The sequence below is a fragment of the Lepisosteus oculatus genome, chromosome 5 (genome assembly GCF_040954835.1).
Source record: "Lepisosteus oculatus isolate fLepOcu1 chromosome 5, fLepOcu1.hap2, whole genome shotgun sequence".
Lineage (NCBI taxonomy): Eukaryota > Metazoa > Chordata > Actinopteri > Semionotiformes > Lepisosteidae > Lepisosteus > Lepisosteus oculatus.
In genome coordinates this window covers 39,366,802-39,390,778 of record NC_090700.1, presented here as the reverse complement: position 1 = coordinate 39,390,778, position 23,977 = coordinate 39,366,802, and the positions used below count along the sequence as shown (strand labels likewise).

The following is a 23,977-nucleotide window of genomic DNA, read 5'->3' as shown; positions in this document are numbered from 1 at the left end:
CGGGGTGTTCCAGCAAGCCAGTGATTTTGTATGGCTTGTCTGGATCTGGTGTAAGTGGGAGTACACTGTGTGTTATCTCCCGTTTTAATTATCTTGGTAAAAGTCATAGTGTGGTTAAACCCATTTATCACGTAGGGCTAGCTAAGCCAACTTCTGTTTCATACATACTGATTTTTATTTTTTAAATGAATGTTTAAGGACAGTGATTTGTTGAAAAAAAGACAGCTTTTGAACTGAATGTCATGTTTCAGCATTGACACAATTACGTTGATCCACCACCAGGATGTGCTGTATGTAAAATACAACAGTCGTAAAAAAGTGCTTTTGAAAAATTTCCCGTTTAACTATTTTTCACAATTTGTTAATTTTTGTTTGCTAGAAGTCGTTGGTGTTATCAGCATCTGAAAACAATAAATTGGCTTTCATGCATGGTATTCGTTATTCATTGATGTTGTATAGGATTGTTTTTTCTAAGGACATGACAGGTACACAAGTATTCAAAATAATACCTAACTATTGTCATAGCTGAAGTCATGTTAGGATTAGGTTATGGTAAAGGTTAGGTCATTAGAAATTTGTGTAATTTGGGAAAATAGTGATCTTGAAAATTATTTTAGTGTATTTAGCCTTAATGGAAGTATTGTGTTGGCTGCTATAAGATCACATTCACAGAAAGTCTTATCATATTTTAAGTCATGGTTGGAATTCAGAGCATTGTTCAGCATCACCAAGGCATAGTAACCACGCTTGAACGGCAGGAGTTAATTTTTCCTTTTAAAATTAAAACAAATGGCTAGAGTAGTTTAAACACACTTTAAACACACACAAAAGTTTATAGTTTTAAAGTTATAGTTTATAGTCCAAGAAAGGACAGTGAAAACACTAGTTTGGTAAAAAAAAAAGTGCAAATAGGTAATTCTTCTTGACTTTTCTTTTCTAGAATATGGACGGGGGGACTGCTTGTGCAGATAATACATTGTTCTTTAACAGAATGAGTCTGAGGCCTGCTGGGCAATTTTCTTCCCTGTTTCCATACCTGTAATTTAATGAGGAATGCTCAAAAGACATTAGATTCTTAACCAACCATAGCATGCTCGGTGTAGTTTTACTAAGCCAAGCACTGCTTTCCTTGCACACGAGGTGCAGATTTATCTGCATACATCTGACTGGTGCTTCAGCCTTAAAAGTGCAAAATATTAAACACCCACCCGTCCCCTCTTAAACATTAGACTAGTAACCAGTATGGTATCTATCTGTCCCTTGCTGGTTTTTATGCCAGTGTAATAAGGGTGAAGGAGATGGTCTCACCTTTGCTGCATTCAGTAATTTTCATAACTCTTTACTCTAATAAAAAAACAGATAGTAAGTGCAGCTGTTTGTGATGCATTTAGTAATATATTTAGCTTTTTTAACTGAGCAAAATTGCTGTATACCAGTTAAAGGGCATTCATTTGTTATACCTTTAATTTTTTCATTTAAAATGAATAATTGCATTTAAGAATGATCATAAATATTAAGACACCAACAAAATTAAATATAACGCTGTAAGAATTAACCCCTGCTCTGCATCCTCCCAGTAGCATTTTAATCTTAGAAATTCAGGTTTATTTTCTTTATGAAGAAATATCACATCACATATGCTTATTTTATGTACGTATATTAAATTCATGTTCATTTCGCATGTTTGAACTTAATTAGTGCCTATCTCCTAAAAGGTACTGTATAAGAAAGTCAGGACATCCCTTTTAATTGTTTTTCTTTGTTTTACAGGATTATTATAAGATGAATGTTAAATGTTTGTTACTGCTGAATTTTAATAGTAGTTAAAGATTTGTTATTCAGTGTAATTAGATTTGTGACTTGTGTTGCACAATAGCTGTAGATTTAAGTACAACATGACTGGCCATGGCTTAAATCATTTAATATTCGCTGTCTCCTGACTGATGTACTGTATTACATTTCTTTCCTACACGCAGTGCATTGTTCCTTTCCTGCCTCTGTAACTGAACATAAATGTGAGACAGTATTAAAGACTCTCTGTTTGTTTAGTAGTGCTCATTTCCTTTAAACTATTGCAGTCATGAGAAGGAAAAGCAAATTAATTCTGGTGCTCAGGTAGAATGAACTGACAGGCATATAAACAGATTAGGGGGAAAGGTAGATTTGTATTGTAGAAGGGAGGGGAGGTTGTGTGTGATTGATTGTCAGATGTTTAGTTTGGTAAGTGTCCCCAAACAGCCAGATTAAAGCCTGAAAGTCATATTTATTTTTTTCCAGTCCATGTCTTTTGGTCTTCCTTGAAATGTGCGGTGTGATTATTTTGTATATCTGTTGTACACTAAAGCAGTAAAGGAACAGTTTGATGTGTGTATCAGGAATATTAATGATGGAAGATTTTTTGTGGTTTTTGGTCTGTGTTGCTATGTATGAATTCTCTTTGGGGTTGCAGACTAGATGATCAGTGACGTGGTTCCCTCAAAGCAGACTCAAATTTTTTTTACGTAGGGTTTTTTTTATCTTAGTGGCAAGCTCTAAGAGAGAACTTTAAAAGGGCCATAACCAACTTTCTTTGTTAATCTTCTACAATGGCCTTAAAAGTGAAAATAAGAAAAGTAAGTTCTCCAGGATCAGAAATATGAGCTGGAGAACTGAAATGGCCAGACTTTAGGAGAGCTGGCCTTAACTTGCATTTCAGTAAAAAATCACTTGTTTAGTGAATTTTAATATGCGAACATTCTTGATGAAAAAACGATAAGTCAATGTAACATTTTGATTTCCGACTGTCATTTTACAGTTATACAAAATATGTTTATGAAAACAAAAGAGGAAGCAAAACTTTAGTTTTTTTTAAATGTAAGATCAACCAAAATGATTACTCCTGTTTTAATGCTGATCTTTTACTGCACTACTTCTGCTGACAACAAAGAAATTGATACACTTACCTGTAGATCAAACATGGCATTGATTGGCTAGCCATTCCCAGTGTACCAAGAGTGCAGCAAAGGCAGGGAAGACAACACAAGTAATAGGGAAAACTTTTCCAGTGTGTACGAGAGGGGAAGTATGAACTGTAAATTCTCCAAGCATCCTGCTGTAATCTGGAGAAAAAGTTAATTGTGTAGTGAAATATAATACAGCCTTGGCTCTGCTGCCAGATTCCTTGCCCTTCTTGTGAACCTTCACCCCTGACCTCGTCTGGGTCGCATAACCTTGTGTGGAGTACAGACAGCACCCGTCTCATTTTAGTCACTGCTTTTACTTTTTAACAATCTGTCTCCGTAGCACTCACAAAAATACGAGGGACGGCTCACTGTAGAAATGTCACAGAGACATTAAACAGCAATGCTGGGCATGCAGCCCCTTTTTTCTGGTCTTTTTTTTGCAAACCATTTCTTACATCTTGATCGCCGATGTTCACTGGTGTAAGTTAAACCTGGTGCGATAAGCCTGTGTAAAGAGGCAAAATAGCAATTTTCTCTGGAGAAATGTATCACAGCGGTTCTGCTTTCTGTGACAAAAGCACAACAGGATGCTGTGAACCACAAGCAGGTGTTGTAAATAATTTTATACTGTCACAATGCTATTGTAATGGGTTTAATTTTACTTTAATTTTACTCAAAACACTCCATTGGTAAATGTGTTAAGTAGTTATCTAGACCATAAAAGGTATTTTGTGGACAGTGTAACTTATTGCTGTTAATTAAAACATGACTAGGATGTATGCTTTGTGTCTCTTTTGTCACAGTATTAGAGATGGAGCACTGGCCGTTGATTTGAAATGCACAGTTTATTGTTACAATGAAAGCACGTTTGTGTTTTTAGAAGAACTTGTGTTCATTTTGGAAACGTGTGCAGTTTAGAGACGAGCAAGCGTGCAGAACTGTGACAGATGGTTCTCGCAGCTCTGCCAGGCTGCTGCTTTTGTGTGGAACCTGTAACTGAAATCAAGGTCTTGGTGGTGGTTGGGGAAGGAATCAGGTTAAACCTGAGAAAGAAGGCCCTCATAGCAATGTGCCAACATGCCACATATACTGGCCTTGACATCCTATTCAATTGCACTAAAAACAAACATGAGGGGAAAAAAGCATAAAAAGCTGTAGACAGGAGCAGAAGTTTTGTATTTTTTAAGTCCTTACTGTAATTTAAAGTGATTTTATTTTGTTCAGAAGCTGTGCTTTTTATTCATTTTTCCATATGAGGACCAAAGGCCTCTTTCACCGCCCTCGAGGTATTGCTTATTAGTTTAGTAACATCATACCTCCCCATCCTTTCAGGAGCAAGGGTGCTCAGTTTGAAAACAGCTTTGAGAATTATCCAGACGTTCTTCTGCACCTGAGGGCTGCCGGGCGAGAGGCAATTCCTCAGACGCTGGGAATGGACGCACCTGACAAGTAGTTCTGGCCGAGTTACAAGGTAAAGCCTTTTGTCATCTTACAGTACACAAATGCATTGGGTTTATTTTATTTCTCCTTTTTTTAAGTGCTGCTTAACACAGAAGAGCACCACGTACCTTGCCCCATGTAAACATTGCATATTTCGCAGCCATTTCCTCCAGTAAAAAGTTTATATCTGTAATCTGTTAAGTCAGACATTTTAAACATCATCTCCTCATGTTTATAAACACTGTTAGGCTTCCATAATGAATTTATGGTAATGCATTTTTGGATTTCTTTAAAGATTTCCCCTTTGTACGAACTTTTAAGATAAGATCCCAGGACTATTTTAGCGTTCAAAGTCAATAAAATGTCTGAGGCACAGTTTTCATAGTTGATAAAATGTGAAGGGCCCATTTAGCAGGCAATTGTTCTGAATTAAATTAATAAACACAATTCAGGCCTCAAACATTTAACATTTTCTAAATAAACAAGAGACTTTATACAGAGTAAAATCTATCTCAGCCCTTGACCCTTTAAATCAAGAAATCATTTCAACACAATGTGGACATTCGTATACAGGTTTTTATATATTTAATGTTTTTTACAGATTTCACAAATAAGAAATAACATTTAAAACATCTGGGGCTGATGGACAAGTGCTACATTATAAATATTTTGACATACCTGGTCATTTAAGTGAATTATACAATCTACGCCAAGCAATTTCCCTATAGTTAGTGTTAGAAACAAGGGTTACTTAACATTTTTTTTCTGGAACTTTTAAATAAAATGACTAAATTAGATTTTAGTTAGATACTAATGACTCCTTTGCACCATCTTTTGAATTCAGTCTTGAAAGTAATGTAACATTGGGCATTTGTATTTCAATTCCCTAACACCTGAGGCTATCAATATCCGCAAATAATCAGTGATATAGGCCATTTCCATCCTAAAATTTGGTGGCTGAAATCAGACAGCTTTTCTCCAACTTTCTGTATGACATCCTTGTTTCAGTTTGTTCAGGTTTGCAAAACGTATCTCTTAATACAGCTTTCTTGTATAGCCCTTGGCAGTACATGATGAACTATTAAGTCTTGACTTGAGATGTAAAGCAATATGATTAAATCCAGCTCTTCCTTTTTTGCAGGATTAACATGGGGTACATGACCCTATCCTGTACTGGGTTTGCATTTGCAGGGTTAGGCTATGCAACTGCAGATTGAAAGAAAAAGAAACTGTAGTTGATGGTATTATCTTCCTTTACCTGTTACTCCTTTAAAAGCATTTAAATCCCTCTGGGAAACTGTGGGCATGGTGCCCACTCCACAAAACATGAATTAAATGGATAATTTGCCTACAGCAAAGATCAAGTCCTTTGTATCCTGGCTTTCCTATGCTTGACTTTTTGCTAGATTTAAAAATAATGTTAGTATTACAATTGCTTAAATGGAAAAAGCCATTATTATGATAAATCAACAGCACTGCTTTTTAAATGAACAGTAGTTCACTGAGTAGTGTCTTCAGAAAGATTTGCAGAATATGTGAAGGTCTTAAATTATTAATTTTATTTTTTTAATTTTTTTTATAACGACAGTAAAATTGGAGAATGAGATGACTGCAGACAAGGGGGACTTCAGTTTTTTTGAAAACCTGGACAGGGAAGATTATGTTTAAGAGTCTAGCCCTGCATTAAGGCTGTCAGTGTAGCAGCTTTGCACTTTGGAGACTTTTTAAAACCCATAATTATCCCTTCTCCATTGAAAGAGAAGGTCTCCATTATATTTAAATGAGATTACATAGGTATTTTTTAAGTGTATCGGTTTGCTGAAAGTAACTTTTATTGCTATAGATAAAGATGGCTTATAAGATACAGGCAATACCCCAACAAGTAATGTAGTTTGTGTTAAATGCATGGGAGCTTGAGGGAGTTTGGTTTTAAAGGGCTTGGCTTGAGGGCTGAGGGCCTGACTGTGCGGGAAAGGTAATCAAACCCACCTATATAATGACTGGATTTGGCAGCAGTGGGACTGGTATAGGGTGACACCCTTGTCCAAAGTATTATGGGAAGAAAAGTCTGAAGTCTTGTATCGATGTCTTAATGAGCAGGTGATTGGCAGGAACTGGGTTTAGTCTTCCTCCCAGCCTTTCATTATGAGATCTGGAAGTGGGTCCATTGTCTAAGGCGGCCTAGTGAGATAGAACTGTGCAAAGGCATCAAGGAGAAGTCAGTGGGCTGATAAACAGAAAAAAATAAAACAAGTTCACAACGGTGGGTACTTAATTTAAGAAGATAGTCTTTTTAAAAGTGTTTTTAAAACAGTACCAAAATACATGGAGACTTTACTGTAGTCCCAGTTTAATTATTTGAACACTTGTTGGATCAGATTTGTTTTTGAAGTAGTGAGATCTTTACCAGAATACCCTCTTTCTCTGTAGTGCAGTATAGGAAAGTTGCTCTATACAGAACAAGACAATACTATAATTAGAAGAGGACAAGACTGTTTTATAAAACAAAAATTACCACTGAAGGTCTGCCTTAACTACTAAGCCATTTTTAAATTTCATTAGTTTCTGTACACTTAGAGAATGGGTTACATTATTTGTACAGGACCTAAAGCCTTTGAAAAATAGTCTGTTAATGCAGTCTAGAGGAAAAAAAGGCCAGAATAAGAGTCTGTTCCTTTCATAAATCTATTTTTATTAAGTCTTAAACTCCAAACTCGGCACTAAGTGCTAGAATGCTAACATATGCCTGAGAGTAGCAATAAATAATGTTAGATCTAACAGCACTGCAGACAGATATCTAAAAATTTCTTTATAAAACTTCTTGTGGTATTCCACAGATTTCTAGTAGATTTTTAGCAAGTTGTATAGCTGTCCACAGTCCCTGTGCTTCATTCTTCCCAGAGACATAGGGACAGGGGAACGGGTGCTGTGGCAATAAATTTTGCTCTTATTTGTTGGCCAAGGGAATATTAAATATCAAGGGGAGAGATTATCTGTCTGTAGTTGAGCTACCAAAATATTCAGCATAGGGTTACTCCTGGAACACTGTGCTTTTTTGTTACATTGCTAACTTTATTAGAATGTCATCCACCATTCTCCTGAGAATGTCTGCAACTTTTCTGCTACTCTCCCTAAGCCTTCTGTGATCATTTGGAAATGAATTTTTAACATATTCTAATAGCAACATATTGTATTTTTCTTCTGTCTTCTTTACCAGTATTCCTGTTTCGATTTATCTTCTTTTCAAACAAATACATTCGGAATTGCCAATCATTGTTATTCGCTTGGTGGGCTTTTTTTGGTAGTCACAAATACCACTAATGAGTTATCTCATTTGTTCAGAGTAAGCATTTGAACCTTTTGGACTGAAATGATGACATTCCAAGCTTTTCATTCCTTTGCAAAAATGTTTTGTTCCAGATAAAGTCAAACTTGCTTTATAAACTATTTTAGAAAACAGAACCATTTAACTCTTGAATATTTGTTTTTTCTTTTGTAATACAGTATGTGCACCTTAAATCTTTTGTAAGAAATTAAGAAAATCAGGAGCAAATTTTGCAAAGCTTTGAAAACCACAAAAATTGTATTTTGCTTTGTTTATGATGGTTTTCTGTTTTTAAATATCTAAAATTCTGTTTAAATTTCGGTCATTGTAGAATCTAAGAGGCCAAACCAATTTGCTGTGCCCTTGTTAGCGTAGGCGGTTGGCCAGCGTGTGCGCACCTTGGAAAAGCTCCATGGGTTTTGACTTTGTTTAATTTCTTGTGCCAGCTTTCATCACTGAGGTTTTGTTTTTTGTTTTTTATGCATGTTGCTGTTCCAAAACGGGACTGAGTTTGTGTTTATGCAACACAAAAGCAAAACTGTTACATTACAGTAAAAAGCCAGATTCAATGATGAGGTTAAGTAAACCAACTGTTTTCTCCATTTGCGGTTTGCCTGTGCCTTGATACGGTATGTACATACTCTTTATTATAGTCCTTTATTTAACCAGGTGACATTTTTTTCTCCATTGATTTATTCTGCAATACTGACATTTAGAGCTCCCGGTTATACAACTGGACATTATACTAGAACATTGTGAGTGCAACAGCAGTATCCCATCCACGATATGAACCCACTCAGTTCAGAGCCCCTAAAAACTACTCCATGCTTCAGTCACAAGAACCCTCAGTCCTATGGATTTTCTGAGTATCTGGTCATCTGTCTATACATATAATTTCAATAATTTGAATCACACACTTGGGATTTTCAAAATACAAAGATCTGGCATCGTCATGGATATGGATTCAAATCACACTGATAATTTAACACTTAAACTTGAACTTGAACTTGACTTAGACCCCTTGTCATGATTTCTGAAAATCTTAGACAAAGATTTCACATTACACAGATAACTGTGTAATAATTTCACATTACTTAGACAAATTTTTGTAATTAACATGTCTGACCACTGTAAGTGTAGAGATTAAAATAAAATGTGTGAGACAGGTGGGCATTCCATCTCCTGCCACTTTTAAGAGCTTTTGTTTTTTCACTATTAGTGTGGACACGAGGGAGAGCAGAGGGGGTCAAAGTAGTTGAAACTATTATCCACCATATGATTTCTGACCTTTATGAACCTACTTGCAGTCCTTCACGCTTTTACTACTAAACCTGGATCAGACATTGGAGAAAAAGTGGAGAGATGCTATATAGAAACACAGATGTCTAGAGGAGTTCATGTGGGAAAAGTGGCAATATGTGAGGAGCACAATATACTGTAAATGAGGCAATGAATGACCATTTATAAGCATGGTTATAGATAAATACACCTAAACACTTTCATGAGTTTTCCACGTTTTTTCTTTTTTTTGGTGTGGTGGTGGTGTTTTTTTTTGGGGGGGGGGGGATTAAAACAGTAAGAAGAACAAATTTTGGCAAATTAAGTTTCTAAAATTAGATTGGCTGATTTGGATGTCTTGATTATTAATTTAACATGAATGCATTTTTCTTGTTTTTGAGAAAAATAAATTCACTTATTGAGGAAAGAAAATGATGGACAGAGTAGTGAAGCCCAAAACTGAGATCAGCTCATGTTATGTTTATAATAGCAGAATTCAAGGGAACTGTTATTGCCTTTTAAAGGCATGCCTTGTTCTTTGTGCATTTACACTAGCGTGATAGAATGTAGCCATGACACAATGTAGTGGTGGGGGGGTCAAAGACCAAACCGCTCCCTCCTTTTCCAAGCCCTTATCCCTTACATAAAAATACCTTAAAATATCTGCTTTTTATTTTTTTTACAGTGATTCTTAAATCCAGTATGACTGCCGAGTGACTTGGGGTTTGTTTTTTTCTAATCGCATAAAAACTATACTCAGGATTGTTTAGTCAGTGCCCTGGCCCAGCTCAGCACTTTGTGTTCAGTCTGGCTGCACCGTCCCTTCTCTATTTAATCATCAGGTGCCTGTAAAAAAAGGGCTATTTCCATTAACACTACTGATGAGTGAATGCCTGTTCATTCCTATTATTTAAAAAATAATAATTTCCCACCACAACCGGGACATAAACTGTTATTGCTCCTTGCAATTTAACTGTGCTGAAAACCTTAATGTCTGAATTTTTTTTGGATAGAAATTTCCAGGAATTCTGACTTGCATAATAGACATATACTCCTAAGAGAAGAAATTAATTTCAGCATGCACCACATTAGTGAAAAAGTAATTGTACACCATGCTTAAGGTAAAGTTTGGTCTTGACAAAGATGAGCAGTACGTTGTCTAAATGAACACATTCCCAAGAATGATAGACCTTGTAGCTTGCCAGATGATGAAAAACATCCATTTATTGATTTACAAGAGTCATGCTTTTACCTTGACTGAAGACTTGAGGTAAAGTACAATAATATATTTGAAATAATCATTTCTGATGTGTATAAGGATGGTATGGACTATGACTGCTAAGAAGGGTGCTAAAGCTATAGTACAGCAAGGTTTGACAGCAGAGCTGTCAATAACCGGAAAGGGCATCTTCCAGAGCACTAAACACATTTGCTTAAATTCCAGATTATTTAATTCCATGTAACATAGTGTGGAATCAATTAAAATCATGCTACTTTGATCAGTCTAGCTTTGGCGTGAAATAGGACTTCTAGCTAAAATGTGTCTGCTTAGTGCTTTGCAACAACATGAAACAACAAAGACTTGTTTTTAAGATGCCTGTAGTGATTTGGTGCTCAGATCAATGAAGTATCAGTACATCCCCTGACTTGCTGGCTGAATGTTTCACTGAATCAAGCCCTTAGTGTTTTAGAACTTGAGCTATGTAATCAAAAAATATATTTTTATTTGCAGATAAATGTGTTCAGACTCACTTAAATGTTGGCATTCATATTTTTGAGTATATTGTAGTGTAGAGATTGCAAGTGGACATTGTAAACTGAACAGCCTACCATTAAGTATTTTGGCAACAAAGTTGCCAAATAGAGAATTTTGCTGTTGTCTCCAAAAAAAAAAAACATTGAAAAAATTAACTAGTAGCAAGATGACTGAACAACAGGAATGTGGCTTTGATTAGCCACACACAGAGAGCCCAGATTGGACATTCATTCACTGAGGAATTCTTCAGTGTCAGTGGGCCTCTGAGAAAAATCTCAGCACAAACAAACAAAATATCAACTTACCTCGCCCAGCAGTATCGTTTAAAAAATCTAGGGATATTTGAAAATTTGCTGTTTGTTGTTCTTTTGCACACTCTCTCTTGTTCGCTTTAGCTGGCTTTTTAAATTCAATTTTGTTAACCTAGTTTTAACTTTTTCATTTTTGCTCATGGAAAAAATGCTCATTTCAGGCTGCATGGACTCCATATGAAAAATGATCACTGTCTGGTTGACTGTTATGTTAGAGGCTTTTGAAGTAAATCAGAGGGGAAAAAATTCAATGTGGAAAGTAGTTTCCTGTTGGTACCTGCTGCTGCAATTGACAGTGGTGTGGAGGAGTGGTCAGACTGAAAGTCCTGGATTCAAATCCCAAGTGCAATCAATGCTACTGTTGTACCTTTGATGAAGGTACTTTTCTTAATGACTTTAGTTAGTGCTCTGCTGTATAAATGGGTCTCCAGGTCTTATTTGTTAATAATTTGTTCTTGTTTGACTTACCTGTAAAAGAAAGGAAAATGTTAATGGTAAAGGTAATGATGCCTTTTCCAACCTTTCAAGAAAATAAGCACTACTTTTATGTAGGTTATAATTTGTCTTTGATTACAAAGATGGTTCAGTATGATGGAACTACTTGATTCCAAGTTTGTAGGACACCTCTAAAATCTTTTGATAAATGAAAACTAGATTTCCCTCCTAGGTGAAGGATTCCTGGTCACAAAACCCAGCTTACTGTATGTTTGTAACCAGAAACTTGAATAATGGCAGACCGAACAGTGATGAATGTCTTGTGATCTCATTCTGCTTTCCAAATCTTCTTTAACAGGCTTGCATTGGCAATCAGATCATTGGATGGCTCTTAATCTGTGATCGGCACCCCTCCAACACTTGCATGCCAGACTTTAGCAGTTGAAGATATTTTGCCTGGCATGCTAGGGCCCTATTCAGAATATCTGCAATTCCATATTTTAATATTACTGTGTGTTTGAGCTCTCTCTCCATCATAATTAATTTCTCAGAAGCACGTCTGATTAATAAACCATCTAGATTGGCAAAAGGGAAACTGTCTAAAATAAAAATGTGTGGATTACTAATTCCCCATTTCCACTGTCCAAGTATTTACTAGCAAGAAAATAGGAATCATCTTTCTTTAACAAGAGCAGATCTGGTAAGTGAAGGGTAACTTGACTTAAATCTCTTTGTTTGGCATTATGAATTCCTTATCCAACTAATTTTTAAGAGTGTGCTGCGGCAGTGTCTCCTATAACCACTCTGGAGAGAATGAAACCTGCAAACACAGTCTTTGAATATGACCAGATACACAACTGTTTATTTTTTGACTTACTATGATCTCCACAGTGCCTGACAGGAGAGTTAGCACCATTTGGGGGAACAGTGTCTTTCTCATTGACGTCATGTTAAGCCTTCAGGCAGGTTTTTGTTTTGCTGAATAGCCGAAGGAGAAGGAGTCCTGACTGGCTAATCCTAATCTTACCGCCACTGGTACTCTGCCAGCTGTGAACTGCCTTTTGTGAAAAATCGGTCATAGTAACATGACCTAGGCTCCAGCTCAACCTACTTTCAACAGTCACGTTTACTGATTGAGCCACATGGGACCCCCACAGAAGTCACTTTTTGACATGTCTCGTGTGTCGCAACAGAGACAGGCAACTCGTGAGACTTGGAACTTGGTGTGTCTGTGCTGGTTTAGTGTCACGTACCACAAGGGAACCTTGTGTTTTCTCATTTTTTTTCATGTTTTTAAATCCATGCACACCCACTGCGCTCAGTGAATTTAGCCAGCAGGCACGCCACCTCCCTGATTCGCTGTCACATAGACCTGGGTTCTGATCTCCAACGATCTAACAGGTGAAGTGGAGGATGGTTTCTGTTAGGATCCAGGATGAGTGGTCTCCAAGGAAAACCTGTTGCTGAATAGCAATGAACAGGGATTCATGTTCAGGATGAAAAAAGTTTAAGATGTATATCTTGTGTATGACTATAATTATCTTGGGAAATTTTATCATCGTGATCGTTGTGTTGTCTTTTATCATATTTTTTTTGTCTAATATTCCCCGAGCAAAAATTAAACTAGTACTCTAGTGCATTGTCAAAGAAGAACTTTGCTACTGAAGGAAGTTTCGACTGTTCGTACAATGCTTTTTTCACAAAACCGATCACTTGCCAGTGAGCCGACTTAATGCGTTTTAGAGATAACAACGCTGTCAGCTGAGCAAGGCGAAAGAAACCTTTTTACTTGCTTTCAGATTTGATTATTTTAAAGTTTTTGCTAATTTTTATTTAAAAGAACAATGAACTTTGTATATACAGTAAATACACAAACATATTGATGACTTACATCAGTAGCTTCTTGGGCACATATTTTAGTGAGTAGATAGGTTAGTTAATTGAGTAGTAGTGTTCCTTGAGATTATACAGTTGCTGATCTTAAATAATTGATAATTTCATAAAAACACCAAAATTACAGTATTTGGTATATAAATTATAAACAAAATTACCAAAATCAGTAAAAAAAAATCTCTATAAACTTATTCAAATGTATCATTTTTATTAATGTTAAAACAACAAAATATACAACCTTGAATAATGAAGTTCACCTGGTTACTATCAGGAGGATAGAAGGTGGTGTGTCTGGGAGAGAATAAAATGTTTTGCTTCAACAGTCTATGGAAACTAGGAAACAGGTTTGTCATGCTGAAGAAAAGGCATCTGGTCTCCACACCTGACCATCGTATCCATTTGCGGAATTGTTCTCAGGCTAAAGCTGGTACAACATAACAAATTCCAATAAATAACCTTACTGGGTACTAATGTTGTGTTCTGTGGTTTAGAGAATATCAGAGCCACCATATAGCAGGTATCAGTGGTGGGGTGTTTCACTTGCCATGAATGCTGTTTTGAATTTGATAGACCTGACAGAAGTCAATGTGTATGCAGAAGTCATGATGTGAGTATCGGAGGCACATCGTGTTGTTAAAGCCATACACTGACGAAGTCCTCAAACAAACAGTTTTTCCTGTCATACAAGCTAACCAGTACTCTGATGGGCCAACTTTCATCAGCTGCTTAGAGCTGCACAGAAAGACTAGTGGAACATGCCACAGCAACCTGGTCAGAGGCTGATCAGGCTGTGCATCAGTGCTGCTAGGATAGTGTTACTGCTCAGGGAGGCCATATCTGGTGATAGCTTTGTAGTGTTTTCATTTTTAAAGTGTACCACATGTCATATCTATCATGATACTTCTCTGTATTCTTATTTCTCCTTTCTGTGATTTTGTTTGATATCCATATTAAAATATTTGATTACTCCCACTAGCCATTAATGGATAGATCCATTATTAGGGTTGTTTTTGTGTATTGGTATATTTGGAGAATTGCTCAGGACTTCTACAAAGAATGAGTGCTAATTTGTTCACTGTTATTATCAGTCAGCCCCCACTAAACGCAAGTTCATGGGAGAGAAATAATGGGAGAACCATTTGGAAAAGGCCTTGGACATCATTTGAAGAGAAACTGCCTCTTGAATCTGTGTTATTGCTTAACTAATTGAATGATGTTCTACATGTATCAAACACCTTTCATTTCTTTGATCCTTTGATTAAGAAATGAACAAAAACGAATGCTTCAATAGTCTGAGCCCATCTTGATATTATATAGTACATCCCTTTTTATTATCATTTAAAATTGATTCTTCATCCAAAGCATTACCTGGTAGAAATAATACCTATAAATGTACTTGTTAAAGATTTGCAATGCTTTGTCTTACAATAAGTTAGTGTAATTCTCATTTGTGACCTACCTTCCAACAACCATGCTCTCCAAGGTTAATTGTGAAGCTTACCATTTAATTCTTACAAATGCTGACATAAGACACTATATCTTTAAGAATAAAAACAATTTAGGACATGGTCTCATTTAACAATTTGAGAGCTTAGCAGCAAAATAGAGAATGGTGGGAAATTGACCTTGAACAGCCTAGTTGTGGGAGTAAAAGTGATATATACTGTACCCCTTTGTCAACAACCTCCTCCTCTCTGGCCGTGTCCCAGTTGTCACACTACCCCGTAAGCCCTTCCTCCAAGTCCTCACTTCTGTGACATAGCGCAAGTGTGGTCTTCAAGTGCGTGAGTATTCAAGGGTGCACCTTTATAAAAAGGGGAATGGGAGGCTCTCGCATGACAGCACTCGCTGGTTACACGGCTCAGCGTCAGAATGCTTTCTGCTGTTGATGCTTCTTTTCCAGTGGCTAAATGCATGTCAGATGATTATTGAAAAAAAAAGTCCATTCTCCGCTCAAAATTTGATTAAACTGAATGTCATCTCGTCTATCCGTGCACAAAAGTAGTGACAGATCGTGTTCATTCATGTTGAGCAAAATGGTCAAAGTAAACTAAGGAAAACTTGCCAATACCAAGCTTTGTTTAGTCAAAGCTTTGTACTACTAAATGCATTTCATATCGTCTGTCCCATTACCATAAGGACTGTACAAGGAACATAACGGCTTTATTCACGTTCATTTAAAGAAAACTTTATATGGTAAACCTGGTGATAACTTTTTAATATTATGTGTACTAAATACACTGCAGGTAAATGAATATTCATCAGTCAAAACGGGGTGACGAAATAAAAGCTTTATGTCAAAACTTCGTACCTAGAATACATACAGTATGAGTATGAAGTAGCCTAATGAAATTTTGTTTTTACACAAAATATTATGAGCTATAAAACTGGCAACTTTTGTTTGCGTTGACAGTGCATATTGGGACAAGGTGTCTATGCCCCATTTAGTCTCTTGTGGCTCCCCAACTACCAGAAGCCTTCATGTTGTGGAATAGAGGCTTTGCTTGGCACTCCTGACCAACTTCTGCAAGCACTCTGGGTCCCAGTGTTTTTGTCCGCACGTAGGGAGAATTGCTAAGCAACAGGTTGAGAAATCAAATTTAAAAAAAAATCACTGGAAGTTTATACTGAGAGAGAAAAGCAAAATCGTTTGAGAGAGTGGTGAATGAAGGGAAGGATTGAACTATATGCACCAGGGATTTAATATCAAAGGTCAGGATATTTTTTATAACATGTCTATCTTTGGTTAAATACTGTATATCCGGAAAAAAGGTGATATGATCCAAAATGCCTTGAACTTACTCAGTTTACTCAGTTTCTCAGCATTTCAAAATAGACTTTTTGCTCCTTATTCTGAAAGCTTGTGTCCCAAGTGCAGAAGGAGACGAGGTGTCATTCATTCAACAGTAAAGTGAAATATATCGAAAAAGAAAAGCCACTTTTCTCCGGAGCTTTGCAGCCACATACCCGACACCCTTCCCCCAATCCTTCACCCTCCCCAAGTCTATCTCTCCAATAACAGAGCCTGTTTGGAGGCCCGGTTCATATTTTGTTTGTACAATGCATTCCTGCAGGCTCTTTATTTATGTCAATCTTTCTTTTGATCAGAGTCAGGTTACGCACTTTGTTCCTGTGAGTGAAAGAACCCACCTGTGAGGTTGAGGCCAGGCTGAATTCTTGGGAAAGTTTACCGTCAATTAATATGGCTAAATTATTTCTTCACGTGGTAAACTACTTATGTAAGCTGATCCAGGCTGGTGGCTGATTCTTTGACATCTGGGTTGGATATTTTGGACAGATGGCTCTACCTGCTCCAAGGGTCTTTTTTGTTGTTTTTTTGGGGGGTGAGGGGTTGGGGAGGTAGGAATAGGGTGTGTGTGTCTTAGGGTTTGGGGCGGGGGGGGTGGCAATGTGTGTGTGTTGGCAGGGTGTCTACAAATTTTTTTTATGTTTAGCAGTAGCACCAGGGCAGGGAAATCAGAGCTGTAGGACTTTAAGAGGTCAGACCTAGCTTTGTTTTTGCTCTTAGACTTGTGCAGCTGTTTTATATTTACTCCATTTACATTGATGCTGAAAAAGCACATGTAGAGCTACTTACAAAGCCCTCAAAAATCTTACAATTTGTCCTGCTGCAGACGAAAGGAAACTGGAGAGTTATGTATTTTTTCATAGAAAGCACATGCACTAAGGCTGTTAGCTATGGATCTTTGGTGCCAGGCATAGGAAAAGCAGGTTTTCAGGAAGGAATCTGGACAGTGGTACAAGTTTAAATTATTGTGCTATGCTCTTTATACAGTAAGTGAAGCAAGTCCATCAGATTTCTCCTCCCTGCATCCATGGGTATCCTGAGGCGGTTGCTGACAAGCAGTTTTCCTTGTAGGGACAAAGTTGCTCTCAAGATATTCAGAACTCCTGCTGGGGGCCTTGGGGAGCATTTGACTGCATGTGACAAGTCAGCCAGTTCAGTCTTGGAAGACTGCGATTGACATGCAATTCAATCAGAACTGACGACACCCTCTTCATACTCTCTGTCCCAATGAAGGAAGCCTGTTTCAAATGGCCAGGGAGCCATAGATGAAGTTAGGGCCACTGCTGAAATGAGTAGTCTGTGGTCCCAGTGTGTTCTTAAATGTGTGAGCTCTCATCTTAGCTCTTTTTGTATTCTCCAGATCTGCATCTTTGTCAAACCTTATCTAATGTTTTTCCCTGCAGTATCAGAGCAGTGGCTGTAAGAAAAATATTCAAATTCATCCTGCGGCAGCTGCTGTAAACATGCGCAGTGAGGGGATGCTCTCTAGGAGACCCTCTGGCCCTTTCCCTAGCCCTTCTTGAGCTCTGAATTTACAACCACTTAATAAAACCCAAAATAATTAATCAAAAGCAATTATTCACAGCCTTCATCTGTCCTTCAGACTGGCAACAAACATTTTCTACATCTGTCCTCATCAGTTAACTTTAATTATACTCCGCTGTAATTTATCAGCTGTGCTTTAATGAAATACCAGAGACCAAGATATTTGAAAATTGTTAATTTCAGCAGTTTTCAACTCAAAAAAATAATTAAGGGGCAATACCCGACAGAGCAAGAATTTCTAGAGATTATGGTTTGCTTTTCTCTCTCTGTAGTAATCAAGTTGAATTGTGGCTTTATAAAAGAAAAGAAAAATATTTAGTGAGGTGAAAGCATCAGTTTATTTCTTATTTCGGGCACTTCCCATATTTGTTTTTTGCCTTCTTTAGAGTAATTCTAGCAGAAACTTCTCTGATACATTAACTGTTCATGTTTTTCTTTGGGTGCTATTTTTAATTTTTAAATTTCAGTGAGTCATAACTATTATAATGAGCACAATGAAGGTATCATAGGTTTTTACATTTACAAGGTTCATGATGAAATCACAACAGTGTTCGTACTAACTGTGGTAAAGAATGTTTTGGACAGAACAAGCCAAAAGGTTCACTAGGAAACTTTCCCTCAAATTTCTGCCTGCTTTGTAATCACCTGAAGACATGCACGATTGTATGAAGTTTCACTATATGAATGAGCTTCTTAATTTTCTTAAATTGCATCACCGACCTTGTTAAGACCCCTTGTATTGCTTTGTTATTTCTGTTCTTCATGTATGTAGCTAAGGATGGAAGAATTGAAGGATACAGCTCCTTAACATAGTAAAGACAAATTTTGGAATACAAATGAAGTCCTAACGGACTTGGGATTGCAGGGCTTGGTCTCTCATCCTCAGCACTAATCAGGGGCAGGCTGGGAGTAATTTGGCAGTCTAAATTGTTGCCACACATGGGGCTGGTTACTGGCAGGGTCAGAAGCCCCCAATGTCACACCCTGTCATTTCAAATTAAGTTATGCAAAGCGAGTCTGCCTGTTAATTTTCTTGTAGTTCTGCTGCAGGGCCCCTCGAGCATAATGAGAGGAAGTTATAATTGGGCCTAGCTGTTGATTGCGATAATTGCTACTGTCTGTATGAGGTATCTTGGCCTACTTTGCTCAGCCGTTTACCAAGGCATGACAGCATGCGTACTACTGCCACCCGCACCAGCAGTCTGGAAATAGAGGGGGGTTGTGGTGGTTCTGTCGAGTTGAGGGGGGTCAGAGGGAAGGCGGAGGTGTGTGATGGGGTGGGGGGTTGGGATACGGACACAGTCCCACAATCCTGTTTTTCCATAAACAATGTGCTTCAACTTTCGAGGCGACCTCTTGACCTCTCTTGCCCACTTGTTGACCTTAATTCTATGGTTTGTCTGGGAGGAAACACAACAACGATTCTCTCCCTTTGTTAGCTGGCTGAGTGAGGAAGGATTATTCCTATCTGGGGGCCCTCTGTAACTTTTTCTTTTTTCTCTGCCATGTGCTTCAGGGAAAGAAAGGGCCATCCACTACCTCACAATTTGGAAAGGTCATAACTGAATTGTGACCCTGGATATTATTTTACTTATTTAGCTTTGTCGTTAATGGAAATCGGATGGGCAGAAGAAGTATGTTTGTTGAAAATGAGACAGTGGGTTCAACTTTCTTTGCTAAGCAAAAGATCTAAGATTTACATGATCTGTGTTATTATTTTTATTAATAAGATATTTTTTATTTCTCTATATTTCTAACTCATTTTTCTCCAAGAGTGTAGTATTCTAGGTAATCAAAAACCAAAGAACAGGGAACCTCCTAATCTTGGTTATAAAAAAAAACTTAAGAATTCACATTGTGTGGCTGTCATGTAATTTCTAAAGTGTAACTAATAAGATAAATACTAATTCACGACTATTAAAATTGCAGATTTAAATATTTACTGTTCCGTTCTACACAACTTCACTAATCTGCTGAACAATACTAAGAAGCACATTATGGGGATTCATGTTTAAAGGATTTGCAGCTAGCCTTTGTTTTTTATGTCTGACTCAAGTAATTTATTTCAGTCTGCTTCTTATACCCTGCCATAGCCAGACACGGATGGGACTATACCAGGCCATGAAAGGAGGTGTTCCCACAGCTGAACCTGGCCCGCTTTGTTATCTGCTGTTTACTAACCTGTTCTGGCAACATGAGATCAAAGTCATCAGCTGACTGGTAAGGAGAGCGCTAGGATAGAATTCCGAAGGAGAAAAAAGATCAAGTCTGAATATATAATATATATATAATAACGTCAACATAAATGTACAAAATAACAAATAAATAAACTTTGCAGCTGTCAATAGAATTACATTTTTTTTCCAAAGGAGAGAACTAAAATTGTAGTCCTTTTTTTAATTCTGAATGTTGACTGATGAAAATGCTTTTTTGCAAGCGTGTGTGTGTTTCATTCTTTAGTATCTAATTTCTGAACTCTGCTTCATAAATAAAATTCTAAGAAAAGATGTACTCTTAAAAGAAATGTGTTAAAAATATTAATGTCAGAGAAAAGAAAACTGGATTTGATTAAAAACATATACTGCTAAAAACAGAAACACAGAGTGTTTTCCACAAATTCAGTCTAAAACACCTTAGTGTTCAGCAACTGTAAAAGCAGTCATCTCAAAGTGCTTTAACTGGTATGAGAATTACATGTTTTGTGTCATGGTATCTATAAACTAGCATGCAAGCTCTGAAATTAATGAAGGAATTAGAAATACAGAGGATCTTCAACATATCTCAGTGCTCACAATATGCTGTGATTTACTATAGTAAATAGGAGTACGAAATAATAAAATTAAATAATTTTTAGTATGAAGATTTATTTTGATGGTTCATAGAAAAATGGTACTAAATTCAGTTTTAAATAAGGTACTTGTACTTCAGATCTACCACAGTTGCATAGACAACCGTACTAGACCTTTTGTTATATATGTATCTATACTGATATAACATTTTGTAACAGTAAAGTAATAACTATAGTATTTTGCTCTTAATAATCTTCATTATCTTATGAAAGAATGTTCAATTCTGTTCTTATTCAATGCATGTGAATTTAAAGACAATTCTTTCAATACTCTACAATACAATGTAATATCTCATTAAATGACAGATAGATAAAACTGAGAACAAACTGTATGTGTGATTACGGCTGACTAGGATGGTTCTCTAATCACTGGAATGGGATCTTAAAAGATTATTGTTATGAATATATTAAAATCATTGGTTAGCACTGCTGCCTTGCAGTGCTGGAGCCCTGGGTTCATTTCCTGGGGTCTTATCTGTGTGTAGTTTGTATGTTGTCCTCATGTTCTTGTTCTTCCCATAGTCCAAAGACATACTGGAAGGTGAGCTGGTTTCTGGGAATATTGGCGCTTGTATGAATGTGTGTGTGCTTGTGTCTGTGTGGCCTGCCCCTGTGTGACTGTCGACCCACCTAGGATGTAGCCTTCCTTGCACCTATTGCTTGCTGGGATAGGCTCTGTCTCCCCTGTGACCCTGTATTGCATGAAGCGATTAGAAAATGGATGGATGGTTAATAATGCATTGTACATAACAATCCTTTATAATTATTCTTCCAATCATATTTGTATTTACTGCTGTTTGTTCAGTAGAATAAACAATGTATTGCTATAAATGTTTTTCTGCATGCAGAAACTAAACATCAATATTAACATTCAATTTAGACGTCTTTCCCTCAAAGAACAATCTTAAAATCCCATGATGTTGAAAAGGTCTTGGTAATGTAGCTATGTACCAAACTATTGACACAAACTAAAAATCACAATAACACAGCATCTAGTTCTGGGGAGATCTTGTTTTCTGATCTCTTAAGCCTGAGAACCTATTTGATTAAGCCTATAACAGGACAAGACGTGGCTGGGGCTGCTCTTGGAACAAGCTCATTGATGTGTTATTATATTTTAAATGAGTTTAAATGAGTCAAACTCATCCCAGCCACATCGGAAGTGGAAACCTAAAAAAGTCAGTTGTTTTTTGTTTTTCAGAATAATTTTATATTACTTCCTTATAGATTGAGTACATGCTGTGTATGTGTGAGTATATATACATTTTTTAAACATTTCTTTTTCTTTTATTTAAATCTTAATGGACTTCAATTAAAAAATTACAAAAAACACTCCTTTTTAGAGCATCCATTTAAAGTGGGAAAGATGCAGTTTGTCTTCTTGCAAAACAACAAATACAGATCAAAACACAAAAGAAAAAATGCACCAATAATATCTTAGCATAAGGTAATGTAAAAGCTGAAATTGCAGAGTGCATTTCGAATGTTCTGTTGTTTTCTTAAAAAAGCACATTCTTAATGCGAGTTGAGGTGCTCTCTTTTCAAAGTTTCACAATTCTGTCTACGGGTTCCTCTGATTCTGCATTCCTTCCAGGAGTCTTAAGCAGGAAGCTTAATAAAACTCTTTTCCTTACTTTTTTTCAAAACTGTTTAAATTTCAAGGTTCAAATTTGTATTTTAAGAAAACTCTTGAGCAGACATTTCTATGTAGTCTAAGCAAAGGATCACAGCAACACCTCCCCTAATGCTTACAAAAAGACCAAAAATGAAAAAATTAAGATCCTGCTGATGATCTGTTCATTTTTGTTAATTCTTCATTTGCAATTTATACAAAACAAGGCAAGCAGTGTATAGTAAGGCTTTGTACTAGTTGGTGTAAATCAATAAACTCCATTAAATGTCAAGCTTTAAACATGGTTTGGACTTAATTTACTACCAGTAAATGTCAGTAGAGATACTAGATGCATTTTCTCCAACCAAAAACAATTTAAATAGATGTTAAAAGTTTAGTTTTATTATATAGTTTTATTAATTCTGTTCATTAATATCTCTGAACTCATACTTTGCAAAGGAGAGAGAAAAGAACAGAAGAAAATCTAGGATTATAGTTTCCTGTAGAAGATTAATTCCAGAACTAATTGTCCTTCAATATAAAAAATAAAATAAATCAATAAGTAAAGGGACTGAACTACTCTGCATGGAATGCTCATGTAATGTGTGTTTGGACTGTTTCTCTGACAGTAGAGAACAAGGGCTACTCCAGTCCTAATTGCTAGCTTTAGTCGGTTTTCCTTTAAGATGCAACTCTGAGGCGTCTAACGAAGCGAGGCTACAAAGGAAAAGTAGCACCAGGGTTAACATGTCTCAGCGTAGTGCCTGGAACTGGGATTTTTTTGGTTTTAGACACCCACTGAGAGAGAATAATGAGTGTATGTTTCTAATCTGGGCCCCTAGGAGATTGCCGTTCCCTTGTCTTTTCACAGTGGTGGAAATCGGCAGGCTTTCGCTCTCTTTTTTTCATTTCACAGGCTAATTTAGGAGCTGTCTTTGATGGTTTCTCTGTGGAGCTTCTGTTTCAAATATCCAAATGCCAGGATTAGCAGGCTTTTGTGCTGTAAAAACCCAATTTTTGCTGTTTTTTTCTTTTTATTTTTTGCCTTTCAGTTACTACCTGCCCGTAGAGAGAGGGTGACAAATGCCACATTGTTTTAAAGCAGTATTGAACATGTGTAACCTTTATATGTGCTGATATGAAGATACAGCAGCACTTTCACATCGTGTGTTGAAAGTAGTATTTTAAGGATATTCTGTGTTGTCATACAGCACAGAATATCCTTGAGCAGCACACAAGTTTTGTGGTGGATAGAATAGGAGACAGGAGAGGAGATTAATTCCCTGCTGTTGTGTTTCAACTTAGTGCATTATTTTCTCAGATCTGTGGAACAGTTTAAGCAGTTCTGTGGTAGCCTGGCTTTTATGGGATGGAAAACGAGAAGTTTATTTTATGGTTATTTCCTTGAAATTGCATTTCCTACTACAATCTTGTGTGATTCCCTGTTGGTTCTACTGCATGCAGCATGGTGAGCTGTGCTGACGAGCTGTTACCCCAAAACAACTAAGTAATGAGGCCCACTCATTGCTTAGATATAGGAAGTGAAGTGGAGAAGAATATTTATGATGCTTATGTCAGAAATCTCTGGGACTGCCCAAGGTTTTCCAAAAGACTGCAATACCTTTTTAAACTCATAAATACTCGTCAATTTGCCTATTTATGTAATTGACTGTTCATAACCCCCTTCTTTCCCAGGTGATTAAGTGATGGATTCCAGAGACCTATATTACCTATAGGATATACAGTAGCCCTCCAGATTTAGACCTGTGGGCTCTTGACACTT

General features: G+C 36.9%; 1 protein-coding gene across 2 annotated transcripts in view; it reads left to right on the top strand.

Annotated features, from left to right (window-relative positions):
* foxp4 (forkhead box P4) overlaps nt 1-23,977 on the top strand; it is a 281,713-nt gene that overhangs the window by 5,447 nt on the left and 252,289 nt on the right. Inside the window, exon 2 of one of the 2 annotated variants that reach the window (XM_015342583.2) lies at nt 4,275-4,413. The gene's annotated coding sequence lies outside the window, so the exon portion shown is untranslated. Of the gene's footprint in view, nt 1-4,274; nt 4,414-19,935; nt 19,955-23,977 lie in introns of those variants that run through there. The other variant, XM_069190380.1, reaches the window with a different exon arrangement.